This window comes from Monopterus albus, unplaced genomic scaffold (assembly GCF_001952655.1).
Source record: "Monopterus albus unplaced genomic scaffold, M_albus_1.0 scaffold92.1, whole genome shotgun sequence".
NCBI lineage: Eukaryota > Metazoa > Chordata > Actinopteri > Synbranchiformes > Synbranchidae > Monopterus > Monopterus albus.
This window is the reverse complement of record NW_018127972.1, coordinates 3,633,105-3,655,981: the sequence shown is the minus strand read 5'-3', so window position 1 is coordinate 3,655,981 and position 22,877 is coordinate 3,633,105. Positions and strand designations below refer to the sequence as shown.

The window sequence follows — 22,877 nt, the reverse complement described above, 5'->3', positions numbered from 1 at the left end:
CGACAAACACTAGAGCTCCATTTTCTCAAACTTCCACGAGACAGCAAGAGGTGACGGAAAAGGGTAGATTCACTCAGAAATAAGGCCATCAAAACATCAAGCCATTTTAAGGTCTCTTTGACAATAATTTTTCCATGGGAATGAACATTACCATTACTTTTAATTGTTTGTAGCAAAAGCACACGTCATGTCATCCCCACCTTTCACCCACAGTGCACCGTAGTAAACATCACATTATGTCATTATGTTTTAGGTCCATTGTCACAAGCCAAAACTGTAGTATTTTTAGCAAGTGGTCATACATTTCAAAAACAGAAGCCATCCCTGTTTTTTTTCCATATTTTTTAAAATGCTATGTGGTTCCCGCACCTATTATTTATTATCTTTATTATGCAGTTTTAAGCATATGTAATAAGTAATATTTAAAAGAAAATGTCTAAAGCATTTTTTTCTTCTTGTTACCATATATCACTGCTGCAAATGTTCCAAGTACTGATTGATTTTTAAAATAAATATACGGTAACAATTTTATACATCTTTCAGAATAATAATATTGCTAACCTGTTTTTTCTGCACTTTCTGTTGGTCCTTTTTCTGTACAGAATAATTGTTCAAATTAAACCAAATGATAAAATTATTTACAGTGTAATGGCTTGTTGTGTCATCATTCTCTTTATATATTTCCCTTTCCTATTTCCATTTACTGTTTTTTGCAGGCTAAAGTCTAAAAACCTGATGTCACACAGTGTCATGTAGCTTGATAACATTAGTCAACATTAGCCACCATAAGCTATCACACATACCAAGTCAAGTCTACCAACAAAATCACATTGTATTGTATTGGGTTGTGTTTTGTTCCTTATGTAAAACGACCTTACACATGTCACATTTAGTAATAACAAGAATAAGAAAATTAGAAGTGATCAACAGTAAGATTTGAACAGCTGTTAGAGTCAGAGTTTATTAGTGTAATACTGCTCACTGTCACATTTCAGAGCTCATAAGGAAGAAGTGGACCTTTTCATTCTCAAAAAAAAAAAAAGGTAAATTGTTCCCAAAATTTTTCCCTTTTCTTAAACCAAAAAAAAAAAAAAAAAAAATTGAAATAAAATCATCATGAAGTATTCAGTGAATAATGTGCTCAAACTGGAGAATATCTCCATGGGAGACCTGAGCCAGTTGCCTTGGCCTGTTTCACACTGCCCCTGGCAGATACTGTAGGTTGGACAAGTCTTTACCAAATGGGAGGTCCTGCTCTAGTTCAAGCCCTGCATGGCCTCATTTTTGGTGACCCACTTCATCTCTCCCTCTGTCCCTCCTCCCCCATCCATAGCCATGGGATTAGTGCAAGCAGAGAGGCAGCCTCACCATCTTGATGCTGCATCGCTTAGCTGGGTGGATGCACAGGGGCAGATGGAGGCTGGAGGCTTTAATAGGTTGAAGGGAGGGTGGTCAGTATTTGCTGACACCAGCTGTCTGTTATTTGACTTCTTTCAGTGTTCAAATATAGTGAAACTGATCTACTGCTGGATCATAGCAACTGAGGGGAACGTCAGCTGTGTTTGTGTCTGTGAGTCCTACAGTGGATTTTCAGTAGTCAACAAAAGTGAGTACACACCTGTACAAATCAAATGTTAAGTAATTTCAGTCTGTCCATTTAATATAGTGTTATTTATTTTCAGTCAAAACCTTAGAAGAACAAGGCCAATTAATTTGAAAAATCTATCCATCCACTATCTATACCATTAATCCTAACGAGAATCACGTGGGTGGGAGCCAGTCCCAGCTGACATTGGTTAGGAGGCAGGGTACAACCTGGACAGGTCGCCAGTCCATCACAGGGCCAACACTTACAGACAGACAACCACACACACCTGCACTCGCTCCTATGGACAGTTTAGAGCAGCCAGTCAACCTAAGCTGCATGTCATTGGACCCCAGGGGTTGGAATCCGGAGCACCCAAAGAGAACCCACGCAGGCACAGGGAGAACATGCAGACTCCACACAAAAAGGCATTGGGTCGACTGGGGCTTGCTGTGAGCTGACAGCACTAACCACTGCTCCAACATGCTGCCCTAATTTGAAGGGAGGTGGGCATTTGAAGGTCCAACTAAAACAGAAGTCAGAACACTCCATTAGAGGCTGTCCCCCTGTAAAAAGTGATTCTACAGTATACATTGCTTGTGCCAGCATGTTATTACGACCAACTGTTATGTTTTATACTTTGGCAGCGTCTAGAGACAATTGTAATTCTGACATGAGATAAAGAGTAAACAACATGATGTACAATAATAGAGACAGCCACAAAGTGTTTGTAAAGATGAGGATGGGGTGGATGGCTAAACACAGTAAACAAAAACACAAATCTTTCCCTCAGGAAAAAGTGCTTCAGTTCCACTGTGTGGTTTGTGTTTCTCAGGTGTTTTTATTTTTAAATGTAACAACAATGCTGCAGCGAGGCTTCTTACAGGAACCTCTAGAATAGTTCATATTACGCCTGTCTTATATTCACTTCACTGGTTACCAGTTAAGTTTAGGATTGATTTTAAAATTTTAGTGCTAACATTTAGAGCACTTCATGTTCATGCTCCTCGGTATATTGCTGATCTATTGACCCCATACTCTCTAAAGCGTGTTCTCCATTCCTCAAGTCAGGCCATCTTGATGGTCCCCAAAACCTGTTTGAAGACTAGGGGGGACCTGTCGTTTCAGGTTGTGGCTCCTAGACTGTCGAATGCGTTGCCCGTGTCTTTACGCATGGCCGAATCTGTCCATGGGTTTAAGAAGCAGTTGAAGGCAAACGTTTTTGGACAGGCCTTTAGTTGATTTTTAATTTTGGTTTTAAATATGTTTATGCCTGTTATTTTATTTTTATGTTATTTTTTTGGTTTCTGTTATATTGTTATTTTGTTTGTTCTGCTTTTGTATTTGTTGACTTTGTGAAGCACTTTTTGATTTTATCTATGAAAGGTGCTATATAAATAAAGCTTACTTACTTACTTACTTGTTCCTAACCAAAGAGGAACAAAACACAATGAAACCATGATAGTTTCATAATCATAATGGCTTATTTACTGTATAACATTTTACAAGACAACAACCACTAGCTTGCTGCTAGTTAGCCAGCTAACTAACCATCGTGTTTTTATTTGTTGCCAAATTCCTAAAGCTTGGTAGTGTGATGCACGTTGTTTGTAATGTTGGTGGAGTTGTAGAAATTTGGCTCACTATCGTAAGAGGCCTGTTTAAGGAGGCACTCTGAAGGGGAAGCAATAATTTTTTCATAAAACCTGGTCGTTGAAGTTATCCTAGGGAGTTTCTAGGGCTCTCATCCATGTTTTTTTTTTATGAATTGAAGGTAAATGATTCCATCGCAATATGATCCCGCCAACATTTAACTTAGCTTAATTCTGGCTCATACAGGGGTGTCAGACACACTTCTTCAGCAATAGCCAATTAAAGAGACGAGAATTTGATGTTTTCTTTTGTGAAGCTCGGTGGGATTTCATCAGGAAAAGTCTGTCTAAGTAGTCTAGGCAGTTGTGTTTCTAGTACCAATTCAAAGCTTTCACCACAACCAGACTGCAGCTAGGGACTGTGACAGTAATTCATTTTGGATTTGTTTATGCATTAACTACTGCAGGGAGAATAGGAAGGAAAATGAACCGGAGCAGGTGAGCTTATTAACTAAGAATAAGGCTGGCCTCAAAAAACAGTTGAACACATGACTACAGTTACAAAGCTAACTGATGTGATTTGACAGGACAGTAATGAGCTACAACTCCTCCAGTCTCCCCTTCCTTGCTTTTTGGTGTCTTTAAGTTAAGGGCACCTAAAACTGCTTGACTGGGTTAGACAAAGATTGTGGTTGTGGTTATGCTACTGTACTGTCACTAAACACAGAAGAAACTGGCCATATAGTATTTGTGAGAAAATCTTTCTCTTGGTCCAAGCCAATACATAACTTGTCTTCTGGATGGCAGTGGGTGGAGTCAGAGGTTTGGATCAGTCTCTTTCCACTAGTTTCCCACTACTGGTCCCATTAGGTTAAAGCCACTAATGCTTTGGCCCTATGTAGCCACCTACCTGAATTTCCTCATTCTTGTTCATGCACCTTTTGCTCACTACAGTCAGCCAGTGGTTGAAGACTCATCCTGTGAAGTGCCTCCTCTGGAGCAAATTAACAAACAGCTCTGTCAACAGTATCCTTCTCTCACTTTAAAAACAAAAGAATTACCTCTTAAATCTAAGAGTAATCACTCATGTAACATGTTCTCTCCTGCTCTGGATCTGAGATCCATTGCCTTCTCGGTTAAACTACACACATTAATTAGGGTACAGTAGGTTTGGGTACAGTTCTTAGTTTGTAGGCTTGTGGGTAACTCTACTTATGATCTATAAAGAGGTGACAATGTGTATTTAGCATATGATGAAATTATGTATATGTTTGGAACTAACAATACAGATCAGCTATACAGAAACAGATTATGCTACAGGAAGGTTTTGGGAAAGCTCTTTTTTGATGGTTTGACAGCCTGTTTTTATTTGAATCTCCACTGGAATTCGCTGTAACTACTGTGAATCAAAGCCTACTACAGCTGATGCCCTCCATCTTTCCACCATTCTCTTCAGTTTTATAAACATACATACAGTGCAATAAGAGTGATCTAGTTGTCAGGCACATTCTTCTTCACAAATGCACCCTATAGTTAACAGGCAGAATCACTGTGCTACAGTTCTGAAATGACAGGCCTCTGGCTGGTGATGATATCATCACTGATCATACAGTGAGGTTGAGTTTAACACCTCACACCCACATATCCTGCTGTCTTTTTTTTCTAAAGGTCTAGGGCCTGATTTTCAGTTTGGGTGGCAGCCCCTCTTTTATAACAAATGGTAAATCAGTTATACAGGATCCTAACTCTGTCCTTATGCTTTGGTAATTGAGAGTAATGATGGATAAATTGCAGAATTGCAGTCCTGCACCATAAACTCAGTTGTGGTTTTAACTAAACCTTTGAGTGGTCATTAACAGATTTTTCACATTTTGCAAAAACCATTCTCATTGCTAAATCAAATTACTAGCCTTGACATAGAACTCCAGCATCTTCCTCACCTCACACTAGACAAGAGATAAGGCACAGGAAAGTATTTCCCCACCAACCATCAGGTCAGAATTTCCCTTTGATAAACACTTACTATATGTGTCAAACTAGCTCAAAATATAATTTACCACCTGGGAATACCAGGGGCACACCCAGCCACTCAGGTGTATAGGTTAGTGCACCCTATGTGTTATATCAATAGGGGGGATGTGACAGAAAAGGCATTTGGTGTAAAACCTGTGCCAAATCACATATGCAGATCACAGTAATTGCTGTGGTGATCCCCCAAGCAAAGAGGAGCAACTGAAAGACAAACATCAACAGTAATATAGTAGATAATCTCCAAATAGGACAATCTCTGACCATATGCCACTATCAAACAAGCATTTTCACTTGTTTACAACAAACATGAATGCCAAATAACTGTGGTTCAGTGGGTAGAGCAGTCGTCTCCCAAACGGAGAGTTGGAGGTCCGAATCTCAGTACCTGCAGTCCACATGTCAAAGTCCTTGGGCAAGACACTGAACCCTAAGTTGCCCCGATGGTTAAAGCCATCGGTGTGAGTTGGCGCCACAGATGGCTGCCTCGGTTCTGTACCAGAAACAAATTCCTTGTGTGTAACATACTTGGCCAAATAAAGTGATTATCATTATCCTCATTAAATAGCCATAACATAAAGCAAGCATATTCATTTCCCAGAGGATAACTCCTCTCCATTAAGACAAAACCAAAGTAATGGCCAAAACTAAATTCCTGAGAACCCACCTGAGAAAAATGACAGCATCAGTTCTTCACATATTCAAATGTCCTAATTAAAGCCAACAGGTCTTGTCTGCCAGGAGAAAAAAACAAAAGTAGCTTTGTTCCATTGTTATAGACTCACAACTTCAGAGGTTGAGGTGGCTGGAGCCAGGCCAATGAAATGTGTGTATTTCACAAAGTGAGTGCTGTTTACATCCTGTTTTCTAGCAATGATCAATATTAGCTTCTTTAAATTCCAACTATAATCTTTACTCAAAACATAGAGTTACTTTAACTCAAGACCTCTACAGGGTTAGACAATGATGTTATGTTCCAAGGATTACCAAAGAAAACAACATGAGCTATTTAATGTTTTTCTCCACTTCCTTATTGTAGAGATTTGGCATTACATTACAGAGTGGCAGTACCTTAACTGAATTTCATTTGGATCAATAAAATGAATCTACAGTGTGACAATCAGTGGAGGCTGGTTGTGTCTCCATGTCCCAGTCACAGGGAACTAGGAGTCAAAGTTTAATCAACTGTTCCTCAGGAGTAGCTGGAATTCTTCAGTGGTGTGTTTGTTTTGATTTGTGATCCTTGAGGAGCTAAGAGGCTGTGAGAGATTTTTGTGACAGAGGCCCAAGAGACCATTGTGCAGAACTTTGTTGTGATTCCCAGCCCAGTTACTGTCCGCAAGTTATAGTCTGCAGTGACCCATGTGTTGCTGTTAACAGAGTAGCTGCTATTTTACTGTAATTTGATTATTATTTTATTTCATTTCAATGTGAGTTGACAGCAAGGCCTGTTGCTTTTATGGAAACAAATTGCTATACTCAATCACAGCATGTTTCAATAACCCTGGAGGAGCAGAGGTGCAGGAAAGTTTACAGAAGTCATATCCTCTCACTACTACAGAAAGTTAAAGTTCTTAAAGTTTCATTATGGCTGCCAGAAATAGTTTAACAGTGTTCTTGTCCAAAAAATTGATAATGGTACAAGAAAAGCCTCTGGCAGAGAATTACAAAAATCAGGAAAACAAATCAAAGACCATTGTGGAAGTTTTCAACAAGGTAATACAGTCAGTGTTGTAGTACTCAAGTCCAGGACTTGGACTCGTGACTTGTGCATTGGTGACTCAGACATAGAATCGGACTTGAGCATTAACTGCATTTGGACTCAGAAGTTGGAGAGGAACACTGAATTTTTTTGTAATAGGCTATAAAAATTTGGCATAAGATACTGATATTACAACCTGCTCATTCGCACTTTGCTGTATCAACAGTCTCCACTTCCATCAAGCGTACTCCACCCCTCTATAAATGATTTTTATGTATCAAACTGGCGAGCAATATGGTGTTCTGTTAACCAAATATTTTCTGTAATTGACAATATGTTTTTATTAATGATGGAAAAATCTGGCGTTTTGGCAGATTAGAATACAAAGGGCAATCTACACTAACTTAAACTTAAGTTATAAGCTGCTAAAAAGCCCAAATGGTTGCTACTGCATTGATAAATGAGGTGAAAAAAAAGAGGAACTGATGCGGTGGATGAAGGACAACTGAGACCTACTCAATGAACATCACTATGTGGGAGATGACAGCCTGTTGAAGAGCCGCAGACTGGAAGCAACGGAATGCATCTGTGACCACAACACATCACAGAGGGATGCAGCTGTGCCTCTGGTGCAGAAGGGGTGCATGTAGTGGATTCATAGTGGTGAAGTGAACGTGTCAGGCTGGGGAAATTGAATATTCAGAGGAACTTCCAATTACCTCCAGAGAGAAATGTTTCACAACTTCAAAACTTTGGCTAAAGTGGAGCTGGCAAGTCCAGTCTCCAGTGCGGCAGCAGAGCACGGATTTAGCTTTCAGATCAAAATTATAAAGGCCATGAGAAACCTAGTGACAGTCGCCTCTGCAGCAGGCTACAGCAGGTCAGCTGAGTGCAATTCAGTGAGCCCACCTTCTTGTAAATGGGTAGTTCATATTTTAATTGTAATTGTCTAATTCTGTAAAATTGCAGTGTTCATTGTTGGTTGTTTATGCACACTGGCCACAGTAATTTTAATGGCCTTTGCTGTCACTGCATGTTGATATGAAAAGTGGCTGCACATGTTTGTTCCGTATAATAATTATTCTAAAAAATATAATGAAAATGAATGAAAAATGCTATTAAATATGTCTTATCATTAAATAAAGAAAACTATATTGAGGGGTAATAATAAATTATTAATTTTTATGACCCTGTCCATCAAAATGACAGACACTGAGAAAGTCTAGCATGACCTCTGAAATACACAGTTAGAAAGTTTGGAATATAAAATGGTGAGAGCTGTGTCAGTTCTGTTTAATGTAGACCTTGATGACTCTGACTCAGCTAACAGGGACTCAGCTCAGACTTGACTCGGATTATTCCTTGGTGACTCGGACTCGACTCAGACTCTAAGACCAGGGACTTGAGTCTTGACTCAGACTCGAACATTGGGGACTAACCTACACCTACTATGTTACAGTAGTAGCTGTCTCTTTGCATTGAATCCTGCTCTTACACAATATGAGGCTTTTGAGATGAAATGTCAGAGGTAGCCCTCAGGAATGGCTAACTGTTACTTTTCTGGGAACGATGAAACAAATACAAATGCTCACACTGTGCCCAGCCAACAAAGCATTTGTACTGTTACTGGCAAGGCAAGGTTTTTGTTGCCTTAGATGAATAACAGTCTATTTTGACTTTGAGAGTCAGTACCTATAACTCTCCTTGGCTGTTCCCATGGACGAGGCATCAGCAGAAGCAATCAGCGAAAGCCCTCATATTCAGAATGCTTTATACTCAAATCCGCTTCTACTGCCTATATGAAAGGTCTTAAGTTAAACCAGTGAACATTCCTAATAGTTATATCTAATATTCAGTGCTAAAATTTTGGAAGCAACACTTCTTATGCTGGAAAGACCTAACACTGAGAATTTAAACATTCAAACCCACCAGTATAAGCCATCAGATATGTGATATCGATTCTCATACATTTCTGTCATCAGTCTTTTGAATGTGTGTCATGTCATGTCTGTGCACTTGTAAGGCAGCTGGAGCCGAGCTAAGACAGCATCACAGAGCTGACCCACATGCAGACTGCCTAGGGTTCATTTTACACTCTGCACTTGATAATTGAGAGCAGTGATGTTATCTCCACACAAATACTGCCTCTAGTTGATCCTCCACTGATCATTCACTGACTGTGTTGACATAGGTGGTGTAACATGCCAACTGTTCACTCTGTGCTTTAGGTATTAACTCTCTTAGAACAACCCCTGTCTGTTAACACAGAGATTTGTGCTTGTCACTGTATTTAGAGTTTTATTTGTTTATTTTTTGATAATATTAAAACTTTGCTAAATGTAAATATGGTCTGACTAAAAACATGGTAAATGGACTTATACTTGCATAGTGCTTTTCTGTACACTGTCACACACTATTTGCACATTTACCCATTGGCACTCTCGAGCACACACACACACACACACACACACACACACACACACACTTACACATCCGTGGTACAGCCTCCAGGAGCAATATGTGGCTCAGTGCTTTGCTCAGAGACACTTTGACATGTGGCCTGGAGAAGCTGGAAATCGAACCGCCAAGCAGGAGACAATCCGCTCTACTTCCTGAGCCATAGCCGCATGTAGTTATATCTGTAGAAAGACTGTAATAGCTGGTTTGTTTTATTGTTTTATAACATTTAAGAATTGTTTAGATATTGTTTAATAATGGCAGTACAGGCCTAGTGAATAAACACTGGTGAATATAATTAAAAATAACAACTTCAGTCTAAAGTAACACCCAGTACTCTTGCTTACAACCTCATAATACAAGTAAACACCAGGAGTGAGTTAAGAGTCTCAGCTACGTGAGGTTGACATCCACCAATGAGCTGTCATGACAGTTGAGTTGGGATGGCAAATTTTATGTGTTTTGTAATTTATTTGAGTACTGTGTTTTGCAGTGTAAATCTCAAATTATGCCACCAGAGGGACGATCCACCTAAGTGAGCACTAGCTGTAATAGTGTTGTTAGGCATCTGTTTTTCAAATACAGGACAGACTGCTGCACATACAATTTTTTCCTTTCTAAAACGGGTTAGTAATGTTTAATCTCACCACATCTTATTTCTAAGAACTTGTAAAGCCTTACTTACATTTTTTTTTGTTTAAGTTTGCTACAGAAAAGACCCATTGACTTAGAACCATAATGCTAGAGTTTGTAAATAAATGATTAAACAAAAAGTCAGGTCTTTCCATTCTGCACTTTTAGTGAACATTAAGGCTCCTGGATATTTGTACCCTTACGGTATATATTTAGTTGACGTTCATGAGAGACAGGAATATTGGTTATACTGTACGTCTAAATCCTACCATCGATCTGGTTCACAGCTCAGTCAGATAGTGGCGTAAAACTGCACTGTGCATTGTTTTTCATATTTCGTAAGATACTGTAAATGTCATATGTATGTCAAATATAAAAGATGGGCAGCAGGCTGTGTGTATGCTAATTAGGTAGCGCAGTGTGATTGTGGTGCTTGTTTTGACCTGAAATAGCGATAACAATAACACCTGCCCAAACCACCTCTTATCTCATTTGTAAATGTATTTGCAAAATTTCTGACAAGTGCATAGGCTGGGAAACATGAGATCGGGTACCAAAATGTGTTTTAATGGCCACTCCAACTTAAAACTAACCCTTAAATTTAGAGCAGATCTGCCAAAATTCACTCTGCATAATTTATTGCATATCACAAATAAGATAAACTAGTTTTCAGAATCTGGCTATAGATATGAATATGGTCAAACAGTGTTGACGCACATCAGGACACACTATCTGTTGCCTATTTACAGGCTGCAATCAAAGAATGAAAACACAGCGTGTGTGTTTGTGTTTGTGGATTAATGTTACTCAGCACTACCATCATTCATTAAATGTAGTTCTTAAAAACTCATCGGGACGTGTGATGAGGTTTAGTTGCGGCGTAAACATCCCACACAGGATTATAGTTTTTCTTAGTCACTTTCATACATTTCTCAGTTCAGAAATGAAATCTCTTAAACTGCTTGTTCAAGCTCTACACCATCCAGTACTTGTGCACATCAAATCAAATCAAAATTGATTTATATAACACTTTAAAGACAACAACTTGTTGACCAAAGTACTTCACACAAGTCACAACAAGATAAAATAAAAAGCAAGAGACAAAGGCAATAAAACACTGGAAGAGGAGACATGTCAGCTCCGCTATGGTCCAAAAGGCCATGAAAAAGAAATAAGTTTTAAGCAGTGACATAAAAACTGGCAGGTCTATTGCAGATCTAATACTAATAGGCAAACTGTAATCTGACCTAAGGGATCTACCTGACTTATGCCACTGCAGGTGTTCACTGAGGTAAGAAGGGGCCAATCCATTAAGCGTCTTAAAAACAAATAACATTAACTTAAAATTGATTCTAAAATGGATCGGGAGCCAGTGGAGAGAAGCCAGAGGTTACGTAGTCATGCTACAGAGTACTTGTTAGCAGATGAGCAATCTCTCATTGTTTTTAACAAATTCATTTGCATTAATGTGCCGTTTCCTACATTATCAGTTGCTTATGTCGTATTGATCAAAATGTATTATATGGTGCTCTGCTGAATAGTCTTATCTCCCAAAACAAATAGTAATTGGCTCATTGCAGATGTCGTTACATGCAAAATGGGTGAACTAGTTGTCTTTACTGTCCGTCAAGCTTATTTTTATACAGTTCTATTTAATTTTTTTCATCAAATGTATCTGAATAGTTGAATTGCTCTCGAGTAAATTATGACTTACACTCATGAAGGGGAATGTGTGAAACATTTGATCAACCAATGATCAACCAGTTCTCAACTGTAAAATAGCTCTGAGGTGCATCTCTTTAAACCTTCATTTGGCAAGTATATATAGACAGAGCACAATGAAAAATAAAATAAACTAACTTAAATATACAAAACTGATTATTGATGACGATTCAAAAATAGCCCTCCGCAAAACTTTCTGACAATGAAAAAACAAGGAAGTGAACAGCATCATCTGTCGGGTAGAAGAAGAGGAGTAGGCCTGTGTGGTGGAAGGTTAGGGAGGCAGATGAAACAAATGTATGCCATAAAGAAAAAGTGAAGCCCTGTGTATTTTCAGTCATCATCAAAACCTGAGCTATAGTTTACATGCAAAAATACTTGGAGAGTAAACTTTAGCTGCCATGTTTGTAAAGATAACACAAGTACTTGTCATTCTGATGACGCTGACATTGACATAGGTATTTACTTTTGAGAGGTAAAGTAAGGATTTTGAGCAAGTGACATGCTTTGGCAGGTAAGCCATTGTGTGCTGACTTTGCATAAGAAGGTAAAGATGGAAATCTGAAGTATAAAGTGAATTCCTGACAGAGAAAAGTTTTGGCCCTGTTTCTAAAAGACACTCGTCTCTGTGTTACTGGCTATGGTTTGATTGGATTCATCCTATTTTTTGCTTATTGCCCTCCCTCATATTGTCCACACCTTGATTCAATGTCCTGTTTTCAGCATTATGTGGCATCAATTGCAAGTATGAAATTTGCATCACATCTGAATAATGATGACAGCATTCCCCACATATTGCAGCAGACTGCACTCTCGCCTCTTCTCTTTTCTCCTTCTGTTAAGCCTTTCTGGTTTCATTAACTGCTGCCTGCTGTTTTCTCGATCTCACTTTTTGTGCCCCTCCTATTAGACTTGTGAAATGCGTAATGGATCTGGACCAGCATTCTGTCTCAGCCTGACATTAAACTATGTCTTGTCCAGCATGCACCTCTTCAAATGCAAGAGGAGGAGCAGATCCTGGAGGGTGCTGGCAGAATTTGACACACAGTCACTCTCACAGAACTGAGAGTGGTTTGAACATTTCAGTGAGCATATGTGCATGTTTCTCCTGCTGGAATATGCATGAGTGTGTGTGCTTGGGTGACCTCTGTAGCCTGATGGTATCAGCTTGTAATTACAGTGATATTGCTCATATATAAACATGTTACCAGAGTGATCTAGAAAGAAATGGACACCATGCTTACTGCCTTACAAGAAAATAAACATAACCCTGATCATTATCTGCTTTCATTAGATGTAGTACTGTTGTCCAAATAGTGTGATTAGCCTAATCAGTACATTCTAAAGTTTAGAGACTGTGATATTGTTTAAATGTAGGGATAAGAGAGCATAGTTGTTTAGACAGTTTCTTTTACATACAGTAAGATGGTCAAATCCTGGCTTCTTTTGCATAGCTGGTCAATCAAGGCATGACGTAGGTGTGGGTTTGGAAAGGATATGGAAATAGAGGGGGTTTATGAAGCTACTGGACAGTCCAACAAGCAGGTCTGACAGATTATATTGGTCTCTTAACCAAGAAGAAATTTTAATCCAGACCTTTCCCAGGTCAGTTTTGTCTCTGCACTTTAACCAAGTCTTAACCTCAGTGGTGTGAGAACAGAAAACTGTATTTTTCTATTTGATTTGTAGCAGTTTTGAAAGGCACAGGCAAAGGATTATGTCCTGCTATTAGGAGCAAAAGATTTTTATTTGTCAATCTGGACAGATAAAAGTTGATGCGGCATTTGGCTGTTGTACATGGGGTATTTTGTTATTTGTTTACATGAGTTACATGACTTGACTTGAGCCAGACTTAAGTCACAAATTTAGAGGACTTTAGACTTGCTTGACTAACAATAGTAAAAGACTCAACTTGACTTTGACGTGGTATTCATGACTTGAGACATGACTTAGACTTGAGACAGATGACTCAAAATTACTTATATTTATTAAGTATTTGCATTTTTATAGATATTGAGAAGTTATATTTTGTTTTTGAAACACAATCTGTGATTTCTTATCAGAATGCAGCAGAACAGCCGAGGGTAAAGCAGGTGTAAGGATACAGGTATCTTTAGGAGGCGCCTAGACCAAAAAATCTGCGTTCAAGGATTATGTTGTTGGTGATGGTACTAAGAAGAGAACAGTGGTATGCAAAGTCTGCAGTGCAGTATATTATCCCTCCAATGTATTCTGGGTGTGCAGAAAACCACCAATGGAGGACACCCAGGAGGCATCCTAATCAGATGCCCAAACCACCTCAAATGGTTCTTTTTGACACTGAGGAGCTACTTCAAGCTCCATCTAGATTTCCAAACTCCACACCCTGTCTTTGAGGCTGAGTCCAGTGACCCTATGGAGGAAACTCATTTTGCCTGCTTGTATTTGTGGTTGGAACATAGATTGACTGGTAAATTGAAAGCCTTGCCTTCTGACTCAGCTTGCTCTTCACCTGTCCAGTACAACTGCTGACGATGGACCAATCTACCTGCAATCTCTCGTTCCATTTTACACTCACTCTGAACACTGAACAAGACCCCAAGAAACATAAACTCCTTTGCTTGGGGCAGCAACTTATTCCCAACTTGAAGGGACTCTCTTCTGCTCTCTCCATGGGCTTCTTTAAGACAAACTGTGTCTCGCCTGAACAGCAGATGAAAGTAGAAAATGGCAGTGGGGTGCAGTGACAAAAAGCAGCAGTCCAGACAGACAGTTTAGAAGCTTTCTGCCAGCTACAGCATGGGAGCCAGAGGGGGTTAGCTCAGCCAAAAGAGACCTGAGATCTCCCAGTAGCAACAGAAATTTGTGTTTGGGTGGTCCCAAATAATCGATAATCATAACTAATTTTGCTAGATCAACTCTAATGATGAAACAAACATCATACAAGTTAAAACTAGAAACATTAAAAGCTTGACATCCTCCCTTTCTCTCGTCTTTACCTGACTTCTCCTCCCAGGGTGCAAGAGTCACAGTTTTAAAAGTTCACTTGCAGGATTAAAGTCTTTGCAGGAGACTACCCGCAGTTATCACAGTAAATCTGTGACTGGTCTCCTTTACTTTGAATGGAGGCAACATTCAGGCCCTGAAGAAGCATCTAATACAATATCACACATGATCCTCAGGTCAGCAGTGCACAGAACTGTTGGACAGTAGGCTCTCTGTAGACAGTACAGCAGTCTGATTGGCTTTACCTACTGTTAATAATGCCTGTAATTAATACATAAATATTGTGATTATGGTTATACTATTTAATAACAGCAAAACAAGTTGTAAATCTAATAAATAAAATGTTGACAACCCCACCCCCACCCCAACATGTACTTTAGGGGAGTTACACACACACTTTGAGCACTGCATAGTAGTGATCTAGTCCCCTGACACGTCCGGCTGGTTCCTCACTCTCCGGAGTCTCATCAAATGTATTCACTCAGATTTTGGCACCAATTTTGAGTTAAAAATACCTGCATACATTGACAGTATAGCTGTCAAAACACAGTTGCACATGAATTTTCAGTCCTCTGCAAGCTTCCCATTATGGCTAAACATGGGAGAGAATGATTGGTTTCACTAATCCTTGACTCCATGCTCTTCCAGCTCAAAAACACTTACATATGAAGTCCTAGTCAGCTTTATGTCTCAGGTAGTTGCTATTATAAATGCCAGATTTCTTGTTCCTGTGTGTATGGACTCTACTGACTCAGTCCTACCCACTACAGGTCTCCTTATGCAGAAAGTGGAACCTCTTCTGCTCCTGCTGACAGGTTTGTTGCTTCACATCAGTAGCACCAGGCCCAGCACTTCTGTAATACCTTCTGGGACAGACGGAGACAATATTTCCACTTAAAGCTCCTGCCAAATGTAGTATGGCCTCTTTCTGATGGTAAAGTACTCATTGTGGAGATATGAGTGACCAAGCCAGAAGGATCCGAACTATTTATCAGACCTATTACAGTGACTCCTCACTCTGCCAAAGATGTGAAACTGCAAGTAAGGTTTTTATGTCCATAAAGAGTGGTAGTGGAGAAGTGGAGAGTATTCTGCTGGTAATGTTATGCTAATATGTTTATTTAGCTTGTGCCTCCCCTGTGTCTTGTTTTTTTTTTTTAATGAAATTATAATAAAAGCAGCGGTGCCACCTACTAGCCCTAGGTTTTACAGAAAGCAACTCTTAGATTTTGTATAAAACTTCAACCAGGAAGTGAAGTGTTGTACCACTGAGAGTAACTTCTTTCATCATTGCAATTCATCTGTGTAAATCAGCAACACCTGCATACATCACATGCATTTAGGTGCATTGTCGATATGTAATACAGAGGCCTTTCACTGCCAGATGGTGGTCAGAAAAACTACTATGTTAGTAAGCTTTAGTAAAAATCTTTTTTAGGCCAATTTTACAAATGGTTTAATGTGACCTTGCTTAATTACACTTCTTCCAGCTGAACTGTTCTTATGAAAGCGTGAATAGTATTCATATATATTATAGTATAGTCTACTGTGTATATAGTATGCATAATAAAATACATGTATATCACTGTTTTGATATAAAGAAAGAATTTATGTAACACTTTCAGTTGTGCATTTGTAGAAACTGAATCGGCATATTTTTGATCATACTGGCTTGTTTCTATTTTAGTTTCATCCCTCCATCTTGCCAATAAACCTGTTGGCTACATTAGTAGCTGTCAGTCTTGATGAGAATGTATTTAGTTGCCAGTCAAGATGTACACAGCGTGTGTATTGAGGGCAACACAGAAACACGCTACAATTATAAACATTGTTATTATTATATACACATTATAATAATAGATTTTTGATTTAGTAATATAGGGGTACATAGAGAATGTTTCAGTAACTGCTCAGTCATTTCTTTCTCAACAAGCACACATTTATTTCTACTGTCTAGGAGCCCCTATAAAATGACAGGTTCTATCCAGCTGTTGTTGAAATAGTAGCAAGAGGTTAGCATAACTTCTGAATAGTCCCTGAGTCTCATCACAAAACTTTTGGGACTGATTTTTTTACTGGTGTAATGTCTGTGCTGAAATCAGAAGTGTCCAGTGCACAAATTATAACGAATGACAGGCACCCATCCATCCATTTTCTAAACCGCTTAGTCCCAAACGGGGTCACGAGGGGCTGGAGCCAATCCCAGCCAGCTGTGGGCGAGAGGAGGGGTACACCCTGGATAGGTTGCCAGTCCATCGCAGGGCTAACACACAGACGAACAACCACTCACACACACAGTCACTCCTACGCATATTTACTATTAATTCATTTATGCACAAAGAGTATGATGCTATAGAGTACATTACAGGCTCACTGCCTATCCTCTGCTGACAAGCCAACTGATGTACTGCAAGCATGTGTTTAACATTTGCTGTCAATGCTATACTGACGACGATGAAAATTATAGGGCCGTTGTTCAGTGACTGTGTCACAAATAAACATAAAATCATTTTGGTCAATGGACTATGGCCTGTACAGCTGACATGACTGCTATTGGGCTTATTTAGGTTATGCAAAGCAAAAAATGTGAGGCTATATTATATGGCTGTTACATGTGAAAATGAGCATCTCACCCTGAAGACACTGACCCACCACTGTTGACTCTGTTCTGCTTTGCACTGGCCAGCTGAGCTATGATGCTCACAGGGATTAGAGTGTTGCCAGCAATGGAGTTGCAGTGCTCTCCCACTTTAATTTCTTGTTGCCTACTAGCCATTATAAATGCTAATAACAATTTACTTGCAATTAGCTTAAATCATCAAATAAAATTGACCTGCTGATGTATCAGCTGTTCTGTGAGAGTTACACAATGCTCAGCTACTTCTCTTGACCAGCTCAAAACAGGAATTTCATTAACACTACTACAACCCCGTTAGAGTTCTTCCAGCTGGACACCTCATGTAGAGGGGCTGAGTGGGAGTGTGTCTCTGTTTTTAGGTGATATACTGATGTACTTTCTTACCCTTTTCTGGAATGTACAGTTTTAATTAAGCAGCTCACTGGGACCTCAATTTGTCCCTTTGTCTCCAGCAGCCCCGGGCTTAAAAGAAAAGAAAAGGGACATGAGGCTGTTGGCATCAGAGTGATGACCTGAACCCACAGTGGCAGTCATACATCTGCTGCCAAGTGCTGTGCTGCCAGCTGCAGTGGTAATAACAGCAAACCACACAAGGCTGTCTGACAGTGTGGGCTGCTCTACAAAACCAAAAGCAGATCTCCAGGCCAGACAGCTTCAAACCTGCAATGGGTTATATCACTCGAAATGTGCTTGAAAATCTCCAGAAAACCTGTCATTAGACTTTAATGCCTGACAGAGCTGCCACGTGGTAATCTGTATTTTAATAATCATGACAAGAAAGCCTGACGAGGTAACGTCTATGACTAATTAAAAGTATCAAATAATACAGTTATTCACTTTACTTGCTCATGGTGTGAACAAACAGAAAAGAAGGCACAACAGACAATTCTCTACAGTCTTGTGTGATGTTAATATTTTGGTTCCAAATCCACTCTTTGCAGGTCTAATGGACCCACAATTTGGCTTTTAGAACAACTCAAATACAAATATTTTTTATGAAACTTTGAACAGACATTTTGAAGTAATGATCATATCAAATGTGTTCATCATTACTGATTTTTTTCTTGAAAGGACAGAACCCAGAAAGACATACTGGATAGTATATACTGGAATATACACACTGTATCTGTAAACCTGTGACTACACCTCAGACATAAAACTGCGCACCTCTCCATGCCATATGATGGACAGACTTTGTGTGCGTTTAGCAAATATATTTTCTGCACTTAACACATCTGTATTGTGTCTTCATGTCCTGGGTCACACAGCTAAAATGTTCCTTTCTCATTTTTCAGCCTTGGTATTTGTCTCCTTCCAGGCTGTGGACAGACTGGCTCTCAGGGTTCCTTTCATCCTCTTCATCACATTCACTGTCAGATTCTGAATTGGCAAAAAGATGATCCCCATCTTCAGAATGTTCCTAATCTTCCAAAGTGGACACTTCCTTCGATCTAGCTCATCTATCATCCAAAATCAGTTCAGAACTTTTGAAGCCACACAGGCAACCCTATTTAACTGTAGTGTTCCTTACCCAGATTACAGTGAGAAACATTATTGTTCATCTTCCTGCAAGACAAAGAGTAAATACTCTGGGAATGAGAGATTAATAAATAACATTTTTATAACCTGTTGTGTGTCAGTGATTACCGTGTGTGTGTGCAGTGTTGGGAAGATTACTTTTGAAATGTAATAGGTTACAGACAACTAGTTACTCCATTAAACATGTAATAAGTAATGTAACTATTTTAATTAGTTCTTCAAAATTGTTGTTATAACTTCTTACTTTTAGTTGCTTTTTGATTGCTTTCCAAAAAAGCTTTAAAACTGAAAAGTCCTAACATAAATTTAAACCTCACAACAGTACATGACACTTATTACTGTCAAACAGGCACCTCCTTGAACTGTCACCTTATTGTGGTGGAGGGGTTTGAGTACCCGAGTGATCCTAGGAGCTATGTTGTTGGGGGCTATATGCCCTTGGTAGGGTCTCCCAAAGCAAACAGGTCCTAGGTGACAAGTCAGACTGAGAGCGGTCCAGGCTTAGCCCGAACGAACGATGTGGGGACGTCCTCCCGTGGGCCCAAGCCGGGGCCCCACCCTGGAGCCAGGCCTGGGGTTGGGGCTCGAATGCGAGCGCCTGGTGGCCGGGCCTCCCCTCATGGGGCCCGGTTGGGATTAGCCCAAACGAGCGAAGTGGGGAGGTCCTCCCATGGGCCCACCATCTGCAGGAGGATCCATAAGGGGCCAGTGCACAGTGGATCAGGCAGCAGTCGAAGGCACGACCTGATCTCTGGACACAGACTAGCCCTGGGGACATGGAATGTCACCTCACTGCTGGGGAAGGAGCCCGAGCTTGTGCAGGAGGTTGAGCGGTACCGGCTAGATATAGTCGGGCTCATCTCCACGCACAGCTTGGGCTCTGGAACCATACTCCTTGGGAGAGGCTGGACTCTCCACTACTCGAGTTGCCCGCGATGAGAGGCGGCGGGCTGGGGTGGGCTTGCTTATAGACCCCCAGCTTAGCCGCCGGTAGTTTCCCTGCGCCTTCGGGTCGGGGATAGGTCTCTCACTGCCGTCACCTGTGGTCATGAGCTTTGGGTCATGACCAAAAGGGCAAGATCCCGGATACAGGCGGCCGAAATGAGCTTCCTCCGCAGGGTGGCCGGACGCACCCTTAGAGATAGGGTGAGGGGGTGAGGAGCTCACTCACCCCTGAGGAGCTCAGAGTAGAACCGCTGTGCCTCCACATTGAGAGGAGCCAGCTAAGGTGGCTCGGGCATCTGTTTCAGATGCCTCCTGGGTGCCTTCCTAGGGAGGTGTTCCGGGCATGTGCCACTGGGAGGAAGCACCGGGGAAGACCCAGGACACGCTGGAGGGACTATGTCTCTCGGCTGGCCTGGATATGCCTTGGCATTCCCCTGGAGGAGCTGGAGGAAGTGTCTGGAGAAAGGGAAGTCTGGGCATCTTTGCTTAGACTGCTGCCCCCGTGACCCGGTCCCGGATAAGCGGAGGAAAATGGATGGATGGATGGGATGGCAAACATTTATTAAAGGTTTCTCAACATAGCCCAAGTTACATAATATACAAAAACTTACACAAAAACTTGGACACTTGGGACTCAAAACCTCTCTCTGCAACTGGGTGCTGGACTTTCTAACAGGGAGACCACAAAATGTGTGGGTCAGCAGCAACATCTCCAAGACCATCACGCTGAACACAGGGGGTCTGTAGGGGTGTGTGCTCAGCCCATTGCTCTTCACACTGCTGACCCATGACTGTGTGCCAACCTACAGCACCAACCAGATTGTCAAGTTTGCAGATGACACGACTGTAGTTGGCCTCATTACCAACAATGATCAAGCCAACTACAGGTGTGAGGTGTGCCAACTGGAACAGTGGTGTAATAACAACAACCTCTTCCTCAATGTGGGGAAGACTAAAGAGATCGTTGTGGACTTTTAGTTTAGTTTTCTTCTAATTACTTTAATTCACTTTTCATATTCTATTTATTCTACTTTTAGTAGAATTATTTTAGTTCTTAAATGGTATGGGCATTCAACATTGGGTGAGAAAGAAATGGTATTTCAATTTTTCTGTATGTCCTACACATATAGTGAACTGACAATAAAAAAATCTGTGACCTTGATCTTGATCTGTTGAAACATGTAGCCTACAGAACAGACACCAAGCAAACCCCTTTTCTGAATTCAGAAGAAAAATACTTCTAAATTTCCAGCACTGAAAAGCATTCTTGTATGACAACATGACCACCCGCCTTGGCACTGCTGCCTGGTCACAGCCAAATTGCTTAGAGCAATGTGCGTTGATTTGCTTGGCAGATGAGAAGCAGTGCAAAGTCTGTATCAGAATCAGCTTTATTGGCCAGGTGTGTTGGACACACTAGGAATTTGGCTCGGGTACATTGGCTTTCAATGTGTATGTACAATGTTCTTTTGTAAAACAACAAGCAGACAAGTAAGCAAGATAAGGCTAAGAGAAGAAAAAAGAAAGAAAAAGAATGTGCAAACAAGAAAAAGGAATGTCAAACAAATCAAACAATCAAACCAAGTAAAAGCAATGTCTAAAGTTTAATGCATTCTGCCAAATGAATGGAGCCTTTCTAGACATAGAGAGCTTCTTATTAGCCATCCTAACCATGATCATTTGTTCCAATGGCTTTGCTGACACAGGTTGTCCAGAAATATGCCAAAAGAAAGCAAGGGCTGGAGGTGTTATGGTGGTGATGAATTACTAAATCAGAGTGTAAAGAACCTGTTAATGCCTTATTTATGAAATTACATAGGCTACATCAATAATTTGTGACCTGTCTGGTTACAGCAAAAAATGTTCAGTAAACTAGGTCAATCTATGGAACAATCTTGTTCCATAGAAAAGCAATATAATAATAAGAAGCTTTCTTTTATTTTAACATGTACAATGAAATTTTGTTTGGAGCCGAGAGCCCCGGGCCACTTTGTGCATACGCGGCACCATCACGAGCAACTTGGGGGATTCAGTGTCTTGCCCAAGGGCACTTCAACACGTGGACTGCAGGCAGCAGTGACACCACATATCATGTGGTTTCACAGACAGGGCAGGAGGGGCAGGGAGGAGTGGAGCATGCAGAGGAGGGATTGTTTGTTTTGATTTTCACTCACTCTCTAATGGTCAAGAGATTGAGAATGACAGTTAGCTAGAGGGGCTTTATTGACATATTTTTGGAGGCGTAGGGTTTGGCCCATGGAACTATCTATAGCTTCAAAAGTTACTGAGCTAGATGCTGAAGAAAACTGCTATTAGTGACATATTGTTTTTTTTAATAACTTTCAAACTAATAACAATATCAGTGTGATTCTAAATGCTAGGGCAGGTTTTAATGGTCAAGGATTCACAGTATGAGATGCTCAAAGTTCAAGTTCAAAGTGTTTATTTTGTCATATGCACAGTTAGGAAACGTGCTTCTCTGTACAATGAAATTCTTACTTTGCCGTCCACATGAATGCCACAAAATACAAATGAATATAAAGTAGATAAATAAGTAACACAAAATCTAAGGCACTTTAAGCAGCAAATGCAGAGATATAATAAAAATATATAAGAATATAACAAGAGAATGTATGCTGCATGGGAGCAGCAGTCAACAGTCAATGTGCAATTATGCATGTGCAAACTGAGAATGTAAACAGTACATGACGTATTTCCTGGTAATAAACTCCTCAGCTGTTTAGGAGTCTGATGGCAGAGGGAAAGAAAGAGTTTCTCAGTCTAGAGGTCCTACATTTCACACTTCTGAACCTCCGGCCAGAAGGTAGGGAGGTGAACAGTCCGTGCTGGGGGTGGGTGGGATCTTTGACGATGGAGGCAACTTTCCTACGGACCCTGCGGTGGTAAATGCTCTGCAGAGAGGGCAGTGGAGTCCTGGTGATCTTCTCCACGGTCTTTACCACTCTCTACGCCCACTGCTACTGTTGACCTCTGTCCTTTGGAGGTAACTGACTGGGGTCATCTGCAAAGGGAACAGCTGGAGGAGACAAA

The 22,877-nt window shown here is 40.5% G+C and overlaps 1 protein-coding gene across 2 annotated transcripts in view; it reads right to left on the bottom strand.

Moving 5' to 3' along the window:
* The window catches only part of tmem178bb (transmembrane protein 178Bb), a 131,703-nt gene that overhangs the window by 78,770 nt on the left and 30,056 nt on the right, over positions 1–22,877 (bottom strand). The window lies entirely within an intron of this gene.